Source organism: Pempheris klunzingeri, chromosome 15 (genome assembly GCF_042242105.1).
Source record: "Pempheris klunzingeri isolate RE-2024b chromosome 15, fPemKlu1.hap1, whole genome shotgun sequence".
In the NCBI taxonomy this organism is placed as follows: domain Eukaryota; kingdom Metazoa; phylum Chordata; class Actinopteri; order Acropomatiformes; family Pempheridae; genus Pempheris; species Pempheris klunzingeri.
Window position 1 is genome coordinate 15,821,595 of NC_092026.1, and position 13,562 is coordinate 15,835,156.

Consider the following 13,562-nt stretch of genomic DNA (forward strand, 5'->3'; position numbering starts at 1 on the left):
TTGTGTCCATGTTGGACAACCCCACACCTCATGATTTACATCCAAAGCCAACGCCAATGCAGGAAGCCCTTGATGTAGAGAGTTTGCATGAGTTTGTGTCCCGTTCCAGACGTGCACTTCAAGCTTTCCTTTTTATTAACCGCAGCCACAGTCTTGCCCCAACGCAAGCAGATGTTTTAGCTGCCTAACCCTACTCCTAACCCGTACTCTTACCACAGTGGATTTGAAAGAAATTAATTGGCATTTTTGTAAAGAAAAAGAGTGTTGTTGAATGTAATGCCAGATTTTGTAGACTCGTTCACTATCAACATTCATGCCTGGCGATAGAGCTGGATAAAGCTTGTAGGCAAGAACGCCGTACATGCAGTGGATCGTTCTGATGAGACTTTGATTTGGCTCATCTGAACTGAAAGCGAAAATGCTAACGATAGGAGGAGCTAATCTGCCGAGCGTGCAGTTATTAACTGACAGCCGGGACAAAGCAGTAAAGGGTGTAAAAACATAAACAGCAGACACGTTTTTTTTTACCCCCCCTTTCTTCATGCAAGCCAAATATAATGTCAGAGAATGTTCTTAAGTATACAGCAGTCAAGTCTGACGACGGGGGGAAAAAAAAAAATCACCATTTATATTAAAGCAGGTTTTGATGGCGAGCAGTGAAACATTGCTGAAATTACCCATCTACCTTCCCTCAGAATGTGGCCCATGTATCATAGCCAGAACAAATACCACATAATTACATAATTAATCAGATCATCTGTGTTTCCTTTCCCCTCCTTCATTTTTTTTTTGTTCTTTTGTACAAGAGTCAAATGCATGTAATCACTTGTTCTGTAATGCAATCTGATCAGGGCCTTGTAATTCTTCATTTTCCAACAGCTCCCTGGAGCAACGGATCTGAGAGCGAGATGGATGTGGCTGAGTCTCTGTCCCTCCTCTCCGTCTCTCTGCTTTGCTTTCTCTAAATGTGGCTCCTCCAGTGCGGTTAACCACTTGGCTGCGTAGCTGCTGGCAGCTGCGTCTCCCGCCACAAGACAATATCTCTCCTCTTCACTTGTCGCCCCGTCTTGTCCATCCATCCACGCTCTACTTCCCCTTTTCCCCTCCCCACCCTCTTCTTCTCCTCCAGTCAGCTAATCTTCGTCTTTCTCCTCGTCCTCCTCTCTCCTCTCTCCTTTCGTCCCTCACTTCTCCTCTCCCTCCTCCCTCCCTCCCTCCCTCCCTCCAGTGGCGACACCAACCATCAGGTCCCATCTATCTGTGTGTACGTCAGCAATTAGAGCGTCGTGGCAGCCAAATGCCAGCCATGTCCCCAAGCTACACACACACACACACACACACACACACACACACTCAAAGGCTATGCCCTGACAAAACAGCCAGAGAACAAATCACACCATAATTTATAATCTCGCTGCGCTAAAATCTCATTATATTACAGACATATGGATTTGGCGGCATGCACGGCTGGGGAGCCGGTGCTATAAATTCCACCAATCGTAAATTATTAAAGGAAAGATAGAAATGACCGTCGCCTGTCCAGATTAGCTGTAAATCACACTCAAACATGGTTTGTTTAAGGAATTAAGTCCCATGTGGTGTAAAGGACCTAACAGGGTATTACTTTAGTCATTGAGTGGTAGTGAGGGTCAAGTTTGAGCTGCCTTAAAATATCAAAGGATTACAGGTTCAAGCCATAAAATAGACGAGGGTCTCCTGCTGGGAGACCTCGTCTTTATCTGTGTGTTCACCAACCAGCTCAAAACGACTTCACTTCAGTATCTTTTTTTTTTTTTTTTCCCCACCCAGTTGCTATGTTTTACCATTTTAAGAAGAATGCCCGATAACCAAGCCAACAAGCAACATAAACAAAGCAGAAACCCACAGCTTGTCACACCCTCTCCACCCCACTCGCCTCAGCCCTCTTAGTTTAGAGTTTTGGAAAAAAGTGGAATTCAATTTTAAGGATGAACCCAGCACAGCAGAGGTGGAAGCAGGCTGTGAGAGGGCAGGCCGGGCCCTCCGCTGTCAGCTTGGCTTTTCATTACCACTCTTTGATCGCAGAGGAGACGTCAGGGGTTTCATAACACAGGCACACGACTCCGTTCAGATGGATGCTAAGAAATCTGCTGAAAAACAGAAGGAGCCCTGATGTTAAGCTGCGACTGCTAACACATGATGTACAGTCATGTCATGTCATCAGAGAGGCGAGGGGTTGAAGGAGGGTGAAGGGGGGTGCAGAGGGTTCTGGGTGAGGGAGAAGATGCTTACCGGCCTTTTCTTGCATTTGGGAACATACAAATGCTTAAATTGTTAATGTGTTTGTTGACACTCAAAATAACAAAAAAGCAAGATTCATTTTCTGCTTCTTTGTCTTTTCTTCTTCTTTTTACTTTTCTAAGGCCACGTTCAGACGGACTACAGCGCTGCACAGAAATCCGCAGCCCCCTAATTCATTTGAATGGGACTGGTGTGTTGGCTGATGCACAGGACTCCTGCAAAAAAAGCTGAGCTTGGCTCCAGAGCACTGAAATCCTTCCTCGTAATATAATCCTCTGTGCACTGTAGTAGCACCTGAAGGTCTTTGGGCTTGTGGATCTATTACTCCAACTGGACTTCCTGGATCGTATTTTATGTTTCACCAGTACCTGAAGAAACACGTCAGTCTTAAGGCCACCAACATGCCAGTGTAATCCACCCAGCCGTAGTCTGAGCTTTGATGGACAGACGAAAGATATTCTGTCCCTTACCAAAGATAACTTTTCATCCATCTGTAAACTGCAATGTGAAGGGTGCAGGTGCATGTCTGTGTAAAGTGGTGTACGGTGGGTTCACCCAAATGACAAAGAAGTATTTCTTCATCTAACAGGCATTCAGAGCAAAAACATGCATTAACGCTTAACGAACGATGACATGTTGTTTCAGATAACTGTTATCCAGGAAGCCCAGTTTGAGTAACCGCTCCATCAAGCACACTGCCATTTGTAGTGCTCAGAGACAGGATTTTACAACTCTGTAAAGTTATGACAGTGGCGGTTATTTTATCTTATCTGAGTAAACAATAGAAACACTCCATCCCACTGTTGATTGGCCAACAACTGACCCGCCTTGCTGGGTCGGCTTTTCCACTGGATGTTTCTTGTCGGAGCCACTTCAGTGCTGTGTGTCTTGCACACAGAACTGAAGTCAGTCTGAGCATTCATTTGGATAATCCACAGAACATGCCTTACACGGAAAGTAGTTCCAAAGAAAGCTTTTCACAATAAAGTGTGTTAAGGCACTAATTGTGGAGAGAGTTACTCCTTTTGAACTTCTGAAACATGTTTTTTTTAAATACAGGAGAGACAGGTATCTAAAAAAAACTCTAAAACTATTTACATGGCTGTACCAGTAGAGGCTGAGAATTTTTTTGTTTTTTGTTTGTGTTTTTGTAATTTGGCTGAACCTGCCCATTAAAAATAGATTACAGACCTCTGAGCACACTCACAGTATCCTTTCCACCTCTGATTTGAGCGTGTGGAATGTCTTTAGAGTGGGGTGAAGAAGCAGGGCAGATGCCTCAGCAGTGAAACAGGTGCTATCAAAGCGCTTCCTAGTCAATACACACAGAGGCAGCATTTAAAAACATCAGAGGGTTGGACTAAAGGGTGGCATTAGACTTTGAATGGAGAGGGATCTAATACATGGATGGTCCTCTTCCTCAGTCAGCCCATTGACTCCAAACTGAGCCTATTAGCAAGACAACACACCACTAATGGCACTGCTGCTGCCCCTCATGTGTATGGAGACCACCCAGCACACACACACACACACACACACACACACACACACACACACACACACACAGAGAGAGCCCTCTTCTCTTTTCCCACGCTATTGTTACCTAAAACATTGGTATATTATAGCGTGAAAGTAGATCAAAGTGTGAGCACCATTAGAAAACCATCACATATCTTGTATGATGAACTGTTGGCCGGAGAAATGAGATGGAATCAGTGTTGTTGGAACTTCAGACCTACAGAACTGTGATGGACCTTAAAGCACTTGAGTTTATTCTGTTACTTATTGCAGAATAATTATGGTGGTATCTTCGGAGCACTTAATTATATTAATCCTAGATGTGAATTGTCACATTCTTACTATTATTATTACGATGATCCAGTTTAGCTCAGAGTTGCATTCGTTTCAGGAGAATGTTTTTTGTGATTGATTAAACCATAAGAACTAACTTTAGGTCACACTTTTCCCACTTGGGGTTTTTTTGCCCTTTCAGCGTCAAACCATAATTACAAAATTGTGCCGCTAACAGCACCACAGTCAGATTCACACTCAGTTTCTTCAGTTTCTGACCCACAGTGAGTTACTGCAGGAGGAAAAAGTTAGTCTAAAGCCATCAGAGGTGTTGGTTAGTTCCACGTGTGGCCAGCAGGGGGGTGTAGTGGCGAGGGAGACGGGGGGACACCAGGCTTCTCTCCTCTCTATCTCTCCCTCAGTCTGACTCACACTCTGTCTCACCTCCAAAACACACACACACACACACACTTAACATTGTCCAGTGCTCAAATGATATATTTTACCAACAAAAATCTGAAATACAGTTGTAATAGTTGGGGGTAAAACTTTGTGCCACGAATTATCTGCGTTATTCTCCCATGATGCGCTCTGACAGTGTTACAGTGGTGGTCAGATGGCTGCAGTCCAAAGAGTGGACAGAAGCTGTCAGCGCTTTGGCACTGGTTATGGGAGGGGGGGCGGGGGCGCACAGTCATTAATTGTGTCCACTGAAGTCCAAATTTACTGTAATTTGTCTGGAGAGAAAGTGCGCAAAAATGAATTCATGCCGGGGTTCGTTTCTATTAAAGTGATCCAACACTGGTGCAAAACAATGTTTCCTAAGCTGGGATTTTACACAGAGAAACAGATCTCCACTATTTGGGAGCAAGTGCCGGACTTTCCTCGTAAAATGTAATTTATTTGTAAGTGTCTTGGAAGTTTTGGTTGATCGATGCCGGGACTGTGGCGCACAGCTGCGGGTGCGAAGTGAACTTCCCTCCGTCTCACTAACTTCAGTCTCTAGTGCACACTTTATAAGAGTGTCTGGTAGCCACCTCTTTTTGTTAAGAGGTGGACTTCATTGGCTTTATGGCAAGCAGTCTCTCTAACGGGTGAGAGAGAGAGGGGGGAGAGAGGAGGGGGATAATTCATTCACTTTGCGCACAAAGCGCAGTGGAAATCACCCAGGGGAACGAAACAGCAGACAGCGGGGGGAGGCAGGAGGATGAGGGGGGGTTGAGAAACAGTGTCCACACATGCACGCGGACAGACACGCTCCTAGAAATTCAAAAACTAAATGTATCCTCATTTAATTTAGCCATAATTACTGTGTGCTGTGGTACCTGAAGAAGAAGAGGCACATGTTGGCAGAGTTTGGCAGAAATATTTTCGCTGGTTTCATTTGGACAACAGTGACACTAATGTGGGATTGTAACACAGATATATGTCCTCTGATCTGTGGCAGGAGAGGAAGCACACTGATCCAGAATCTGTACAGAGCAGCGTGCCGGCCACAGAGGAATGAGAGCTCTCTCTGGAAAGACTGAGGAGTGATGATTATGAAGAAAAGTGTGTTTTAACCAAAAAAGGCGGAGAGGCGGTCTGTCTGTCTGTCTGTCTGTCTGTGTCTGTCTGTCTGTCAGTCAGTCAGTCATTGAGCGACCCGAGCGCTGCGCGGCAGCACTGCACCTCGGAGCGCCCTGGACACCCCTCCCTCCCTCCCTCCACCACCTCCCCCACACTCCCAGCTCAGCCTCGCGCAGCCCAGCTCCAGCCGCACACACGTCGCCGCTGAGCACTGTGAGACCCCCCCCCCCACCACCCACCCACACACACACCCACACCCTCCCGTCCCCTCACGCCACCACTGCCTGCCACCGTCTCTGCGGTCCTGCGCGTCCTCCCCGGCTCCACTCCTCTCTGCTCTCACTGACCGTCCCTCTCGGCGTTTCAGCGGAGGGGCTGCACGCGCGGTCGCTCCATTGATGCCCACTTTACACTGTGTTTGTGGAAAGTAAGCCTCTCTCTCTCTCTCTCTCTCTCTCTCTCTCTCTCTCTCTCTCTCTCCTCTCTCTCCTCTCTCTCCCCTCTCTCCCTCGCTCTCTCTGTCCTCCTCTCTGGCTGCGCTTTGGTAACCTAACAGGGAGGTGTTAACTACTTGTGCTTCCACAAAGCGCCTCCCGTTATCTCCCGTGCTGCCGCGCAGGAGCCAGAGGGGCCAGTGCTGCTGACATTCCCACTCCGCTCAAAACTTTTCCGTTTGTTGTGAGGATAAAAAAAAAGAAGAAGAAGCCGGAAACCGAGGAGCCGTCTGCAGAAGAAGCGGATTCTTCTACGGCGTGGTGAGTAACACTGACTGTCTTTTTGTTATTGTTGTTGTTGGGTTTGAAGCTCATACAGTTTGCGCTTCCACGCCTTTTTCGCGTTCCGCCGCTTCTCTCCGCTTTGGAACCGGATATCGTGTTGTTTCACTAAACTTTCTCGGGGATCGCGCGCTTTGGTCGCTCTGCGCAGCGGCGGTTCCACGCCTGATAAAAACATATATATGTGTGTGTGTGTGTAGGAAAAAAGTCAGGGCACGGATGGCGTCCGTTTGGACACGGACTTTTTACGCATGTGCGCGTGACTGCGTGGATATCTGCCTCTCTTGAGTGTGTGTGTGTGTGTGCGCGCGCGTGCGTGCCATGCGAGGTTCCCAAACAAGAAAGTGGCTTCTCGAAAACACTTGTTTCAGTGTAGTGCGTGTGTCAGTGCCATCACGCATACATTACCATCTCCACACACACAGAGTACATTACAAGTGTGGTGCGCGGCCATGCGCCGCAGGAGGGTCCAACTTTTTTTACAGCGTTTACACACAATTTGGATTCAATCTCTGCTTTTGAAGAAGACACTTAATGTTTTTTTTTTTTTTTTTAATTGCTTGAATTATTCTCAAACCTCCCATCAAAAGAAGTAAAACTACCATCCTGCCTGTGAAAGTGTAATCTTCATTTATTCCGCAGAGCTCCGGAGATGTTTTCCCATCATTCCCCCGGTGGATCCTCAGTACTGAACGTTAGTCAGAAGGCCTGCCCCGAACCTGTTTATTTAAAAGTGGAGTTTCAGTCCCTCAGCAGTGTTTGGAGTTCACTGAATCTCCCTGTCGCCGGTTTTCAGTGAAAGTTACTGCCGCACTAAAGCGCTCATAACGATGGCTGCATGTGGCTCAAACTGCCGCACGTTGGTCCCGTTAGCTGGAGTCCAATAAAGTGTGATGGGGCAGATTTGAATGAATCACTAACAGACAGAAACTCACGGAGGCTTCCTGGACCACAACCACACCGTACTGATGGGATTACTAATCTTCACAAACGAATTTTAGCCTACGATTTAATCTGGGAATTTAAGTTTCTACTCTCATTCAACCAAATGTGATTTTTAACCATTTTTTTTAAAAAAAAGATCACATTTTTCTAATCATTGCGGAAAAAGTAGAAACGAGAGAGAAAAGGAGAGAGAAGTGATTTTAGAGAAAACCCTGTAAAACCCTCAGAACGCAGGTCCTCTTAAATGCGCAACAAATTATTCTCAGTTTCTCTCAAAGAGAAACAGACGGCTTGAATTCAAAAAGAAGGCGACTCCCTGCGTAGCATGCGCGTGTACGTGCTCACACACACACACACACACACACATACACACACACACACACACACACACACAGGCCTACACACAATTGGGAAACACCTGTTAACTAGGGAGCCACTATAATTTACATCCTCCCCCTAAATAAGCAGCGCCGGGCCAGAGGAAGTCCCGGGGGCCTTCCAGCTTCATGGCCGAGCACAGTGAGCCAAAATCGGCTTCCCCCAAGCACCAGGTCCCGCTGCCGCTGCGTCGGTGTCACTGAATATAAGATTTACTTTTAATTTTTATTTTCGACATTCTTTGGAAGCTCATTAGGAAGAAAGTATCATTATATTTAACAGGACTCGGCTTTATTTTTGGAATCATTTTTGGCAAACAGCTCCTTTGTAGCTCCTGTGTTCTGTGTTGAACGTCCTCGTAGTATTTATGCTGGAGGCTCAGTGAGAGACTTTTGATTTCTTTTTATTTAATAAGTTTGATTTTTAAAAAAGTTCGGGCAAAAATCATGCATGAGCGTGACTTTTCATTTCTTCTGCCAGTTTCTCTGGACTCACAGCTCATGATCTTTTATTGTCGAATGCATATTTAATTCATTTGCTCTGTTTTAATCGCGTCCATCGCGCGAGCAAATGAGCCGCGTACGCGCCCGGATTAAGCACCCGTTGCCGCGCAAAGCCGCAGCACTCAGAGGAGGGAATAATAAAATTAGTAGTGTGGGGAAAAATGCCGCACAGCTATTAGTAGTAATTTCCAAGTCGAAAAGTCTTCTCAGTGGCAGCAATAAATCGCGCGTAAAAACACACTCGTGGAGCGAAGGTGCGCCCGAGGCGGGTCATTGAACTCACCGCACTGTGAAGATTGAATTATAGTTCCTCAAAAATCAGAATCTCTGAATCCGGATCCAGTGGACCCGCCGTGATGGATCCCTTCATATTGATTTTATTGATTTCCAAATCAACCAGCCCTGACTCCTAACGACCAGCCGGCTCTTTTTCATTTCCCAGCCGCTCACATTAGCGAGCGTTCATCCTCTTCTTAAAAAGTGGAGAACTGCGAAGGAGGTCTGAGACACAAACATGTGCTTTTCAACAAGTTAAAGTGGATCCACACGTGATGGTTTTAAGACGAATTTGTCTCCGGGAAAAATGTAATTATATAGCGTATTTCTAATTAAGACAATTTATTATTGAAGAAAAGTGAGGGATTATTTTTTTCCTCCTGTAATTATCCGTGTATGGGACATGACATTTCCTCCTTCCGTTTAAATCCTACGGCCCACAGCTCCTTCCTGTGTAATAGAGTGACAAGTAAATGCCTTCGTTTAAATGAATAATTTGGGCTATTAATGCAATGCAGAGCTGTGCTTTATTTCATATATATTTTATGTATTTATACACAAGAGGGCGGTTTTTATAAAATACCACCAAACCTCTGTTTAATTCTTCTGGTTTTAATTATATGTTAATGAGACTTAAGAGCGATTGATTCAGTCACATTGTTTTGTATTTAGGGTTGAAGATGTATTCAAACGGCCGTTTAAATGGCTCGTGTTACCTAAAAAGACATTTTTTTAATTAAGAAGAATTATTTCTCACATAATTACATGTTTTGTCAGTGTTTGGTCTTTAGTGTCGTCATTGTAAAATGCTGTTGTGATGCAGCATCTTGTCACCTCCTGCATCATTTTATTATTTTCCGCTTCAGTTTTCACAGCTCAGTGATTTATAGGCCGCCGCTTCATCTGTTCATCTTCAAACTGGTTTCTCGTCCACGTTTAAAACGCGCTGCGAGATCCTGATGTTTTTGTTGTCATGTCTTATATTTTTTTGGGGTGCTTTGATTTTTAATTTGAAGTTTTGATGTCGCTTTGGTATTAATTGAGAGAGAGCGCGCCTCGGACGCAGATAGAAATCACACATGATGATGCCAGAATTCTGAAAGAAATTATTTTAGAACTAAACACGAGACGAGCTTTTTCACTGCAGTCACGAGGAATTCAGGATTTTTTTTTCCTCAACCAAATTAAATATAATAGCCTCGATTTTTAATTTTAATTTCAAGTCTCAGAATATGTGTTATTTATTTAGGCCTCATCCTCTCCCTCCTCCATCCTCCCCAGAGGGATACTACTCCGTAGGCGCAAAGAGGAGGAAGAAAAGTGTCGAGGTTGGAGGAAAAGTAGCAAAAGATGATTTATTTGTCAGCGTTTTCGATTCTCTCAACCCCCCCCACCCCCCCCCCCCCCACCCCCCCCCCCATCTTTCTCCCTCTCAGCAGTCAGCTGTTATTGCTCGCCATTGATCTCTCCCGCTCCCCTCCTTTGCGCAGCGAGAAGTGAACTAAAATTAATGTCCATTTCACACCTCTGTCCCGGATCGATGGCCGCAGGGAGAGAAGTTTATTTTAATTTGGATCCGAAAGAAAGAAAGAAAGAAAAAAAGGAAGAGGTTTTGGGGGGGCTGCTTAACCCCACCTGCTTAATTACCAGGAAACCAGTGAACTATCACTTTTATCGCGACGCAGATAATCATTAAGCAGCTTCAGAATCCTCTCCTTCAGGTGGGGGGGGGAGGGAGGGGGGGTTATCCAAAGCAGAAATGCTGTTTTTCTGATCGGACTGAGCGCCGCTCACCAAGTTCTATTTCTTTAGAATATTTATTTATCAAGAATTTCAAAGAAAACAACCGGGTGCAATTTTTGTTGCTAAAGTGGTCTCACCTCCTCCCACCTGTTCTCCCCCCTCCTCCTCCTCCCCCCCCTCGTCCACATTCAGCTCCTGTGTCCGAACACATTCGCCATAACTCTTTCTATGTGCGCTGTCATCCAAAAAAAAAAAAAAAAAAGGCCACTTCTCATATTTGGGAATATTAATGCGTCACGACGCGCGCATTAACACCCCCCCCTACCCCCCTTTCTCTCCCCCATTACATGACACTGATAGTAAATTAACCATGGATCGCTCAGTCGCGACTAGTTTGATGACCCCCCTCGGTCTATTAAGTCCTATCAATATGCACTAATTCCTCATTCTTTATTAAAAGCAGACCCAACTCCTTCTCCACTTCTTCAGCCCCCCCCCCCTTCCCAGCTTTTCTCCCCCCCCCCCCTCCTCCTCCTCCTCCTCCCCTCCTCTGTGTGTGTTTTATTATTTTGTTGTACTAATAAACACTACATATGAGAGCTAATTTGACATGCAGACAGTAATTGAAATAAACGCGTCGCCGGTAAATAACAAGTGTTTGAACACGCAGACACGAGAGCGCGGCCCCCGTGGAGGGAGAGCGCGTCCTGCGCGTCCTGCATCTTAAAACTTTGCGCCATTGTTGTCTTGTTATCGCTGTTCTAATCACCATAATTAAGTGCGAAGAGCCGGATGCAATCATTTAATGGATGGATATTGTAGGGCTGTCGCGCTTATCAAACCAACCAAATGTTTTCCCCTCACTGGAAATTGCAGCCTGTCCGCAACGCAGATTGTGTTTTGGGGCGATTATGATTGATTTGTCCAATATTCCGTGTTGGGAAGTTTTTCTTTAACATTTTTCACACCCAGCTTCCTCCATGTCTAATATCTGTGGAGCATTCTGTTCATTATTGATTGTATGTTTTAGGAACATTTGTACCTGTTTCCTTTTTTATTGTTTGATCAGTGAAAGTCATCTGAATGTGAATGAGTGAGGATTTCTTCCATATTTTTCTGGCTTAAGAAAAAGCATTAATCGTATTATAAGCTTCCTGTTGTCTTGTCATATTTTAGGAAAAAAAATTGGAAATGCAAAAACAAACGCTTGGGAAATGTTTGCTTTTGATATTAATGAGATGATTATTTAACAAACTGTGCAAATAGGATTTCTTCTGCAAACCTGAAGTTTATCCTCCCCCTGCAAATATGCATGCAAACCCAATTATTCCCTTTATTGATGACAGGAAAGGGGAGTAGCTCATGTCCAGTCATTCTCTATTGGAAGGAAATCATTCCATGTAGGGGATGCAGCATTGTGTTTAATGGTTTGATTGCATTGGAGAAGGCAGCCACTGGTAATGCCGTTATAGGGGGAAATATCACTTGGAGACGCTATCGGCAACAAGAGAAAGTCAAAGAATGAGCCTAATGGGGGGAGAGGAGTTGTGTCGGATGTCAGATACTTTCTGTTCTCCACATAGCTCCGCGTCTCTTTCTTTCTCTGTCTATCCCCCATTGCCCCCTCCCGCCACATCATATCTCTCTCAGGTTTCCCCCCATTCGTCAATTACAACGTGAGCCGTATCACAAGCTCCCTGCTTGAAAAATAAGCTAATATTCACCCCCCCACCACCACCACCACCTCACACATCTCCCCAGAAGACACTGTTGGTGCATTTGCGTCCATCGATTGCAGACGGGCAGTATTTGTGTATCCTACTTATCATTTTTCTCTGTGCAGCCAGCCGGGCATCCAGGCAGGAGACTGATACAGGCAGCCTGATCTAACCAAGCAATGCATAAATACACACACACACACACACTGGCAGGGACACACACTTTTGTGCATCTGCACGTCTAGTGTGATACTCGCACCGTATGCTCGGCAGCCTTTTGATAAGTGAACATACAGATTTGGATGTTGGGGGAGCATCCTGCTGCTCTGTATCTCTGACCTTTGGCCTCCATGTAGAGCAGAACAGATCATTTCCCAGCAGGCACCAAACACAATTCTCATTCTTCTTATTATCATTATTAACTCTACAATACAAGATTATTGCAGCGAATTCTGTGTGTGAAAACAGTGTACCTGGCAACCGTTTTCCTTGTTAAACTTGAACTAATTGGCTCGTACTTTCATGCAGCCTGCAGTGCTAACCGGCCAGCCAGCCGCCTGTCTGCCTGCCAGCCAGCTAGATTAGTGGCTGCTGTTATACACGCCGGCACTGCACAGCAATAAAGAGGCATAGCGGGGCGGCCGATGCCACACACACACACTCAGTCACACTCCTCGCAGGACAGACAGCAAGCTCTGTCACCTGTCGGTCAGCAAAGAGACACTGGTGTCATCTGTCACGCTCGTAAGGTTTTTGTGAGTGCGCGCCTCGTCTGTGAAAAGTTCAAAGTATTATGAGTTCAGCAGAAAAGGATAAATATGTGGCACTAGAGCAGATTGTCAGCTTTGGAGGGTATGTTTTTTCTGGCTTCTGTTAAGCTGAGTGTTGCAACACCAGGCAGAGTCCCCACTGCAACATATATCATGGAAGGGGAAAGGGAGCATCTTGTTGTCAATTTGTCCTCTGTTAGATATTAAGCCATGTGAAGTAATGTCAGCTCTTTTGATTAGATAAACTTTTCAAAATGCTTTCAGATGACAAAGAATTCCTCACATTGCCTTGTCCATTATGCTGCTGCACCTGCCTGCAGCCAAATATGTCAGAGGAAGTCTGTTTAACATCATTTCAGGGAAACAAGAAAGAAAAAGAAAAAAAATAGATGCAGTTTACCACTGATCCAAAAATACACTTTGGGGATGGTAATCTATGAGCAATGGAATTGTGTGCTTTTCCCATTTAGCCTTGTCTGTACCAGGAATTAGCTGGCCCCACTGAACTGGGCCTCGCCGGTGCTGCCATGAATAGAAATCCCTGCCGCAGGTCAGGGCCGACTTCCAGAACGATTTTTGTCTGCTGGCCACGACTCTGTCTCCGAAATCACAAAGGCTTATTTGAGAAGTAAATCCTCTTGCTTTTTTTTTTCTTGGGAGTGTTGCATGAATGTCACAGAGAGAGTCTTGGAAAGAAAGATGACAAGAACATTTTCCCTTTTCTTTTACTCTGCATTCAGCAAACGCAAATTAGTTGAATAAGTATCCCTTGTTAAGTAACGCATTCTAGAAAATATATTTGCTGTTAGTTGA

The 13,562-nt window shown here is 45.2% G+C and overlaps 1 protein-coding gene across 2 annotated transcripts in view; it reads left to right on the forward strand.

Moving 5' to 3' along the window:
• Positions 1-6,196: 6,196 nt before the first annotated feature.
• The window catches only part of rnf220a (ring finger protein 220a), a 156,898-nt gene continuing 149,532 nt past the window's right edge, over positions 6,197-13,562 (forward strand). For both annotated transcript variants that reach the window (XM_070845166.1, XM_070845167.1), the window contains exon 1: positions 6,197-6,395. The gene's annotated coding sequence lies outside the window, so the exon portion shown is untranslated. The remainder of the gene's footprint in view (positions 6,396-13,562) is intronic.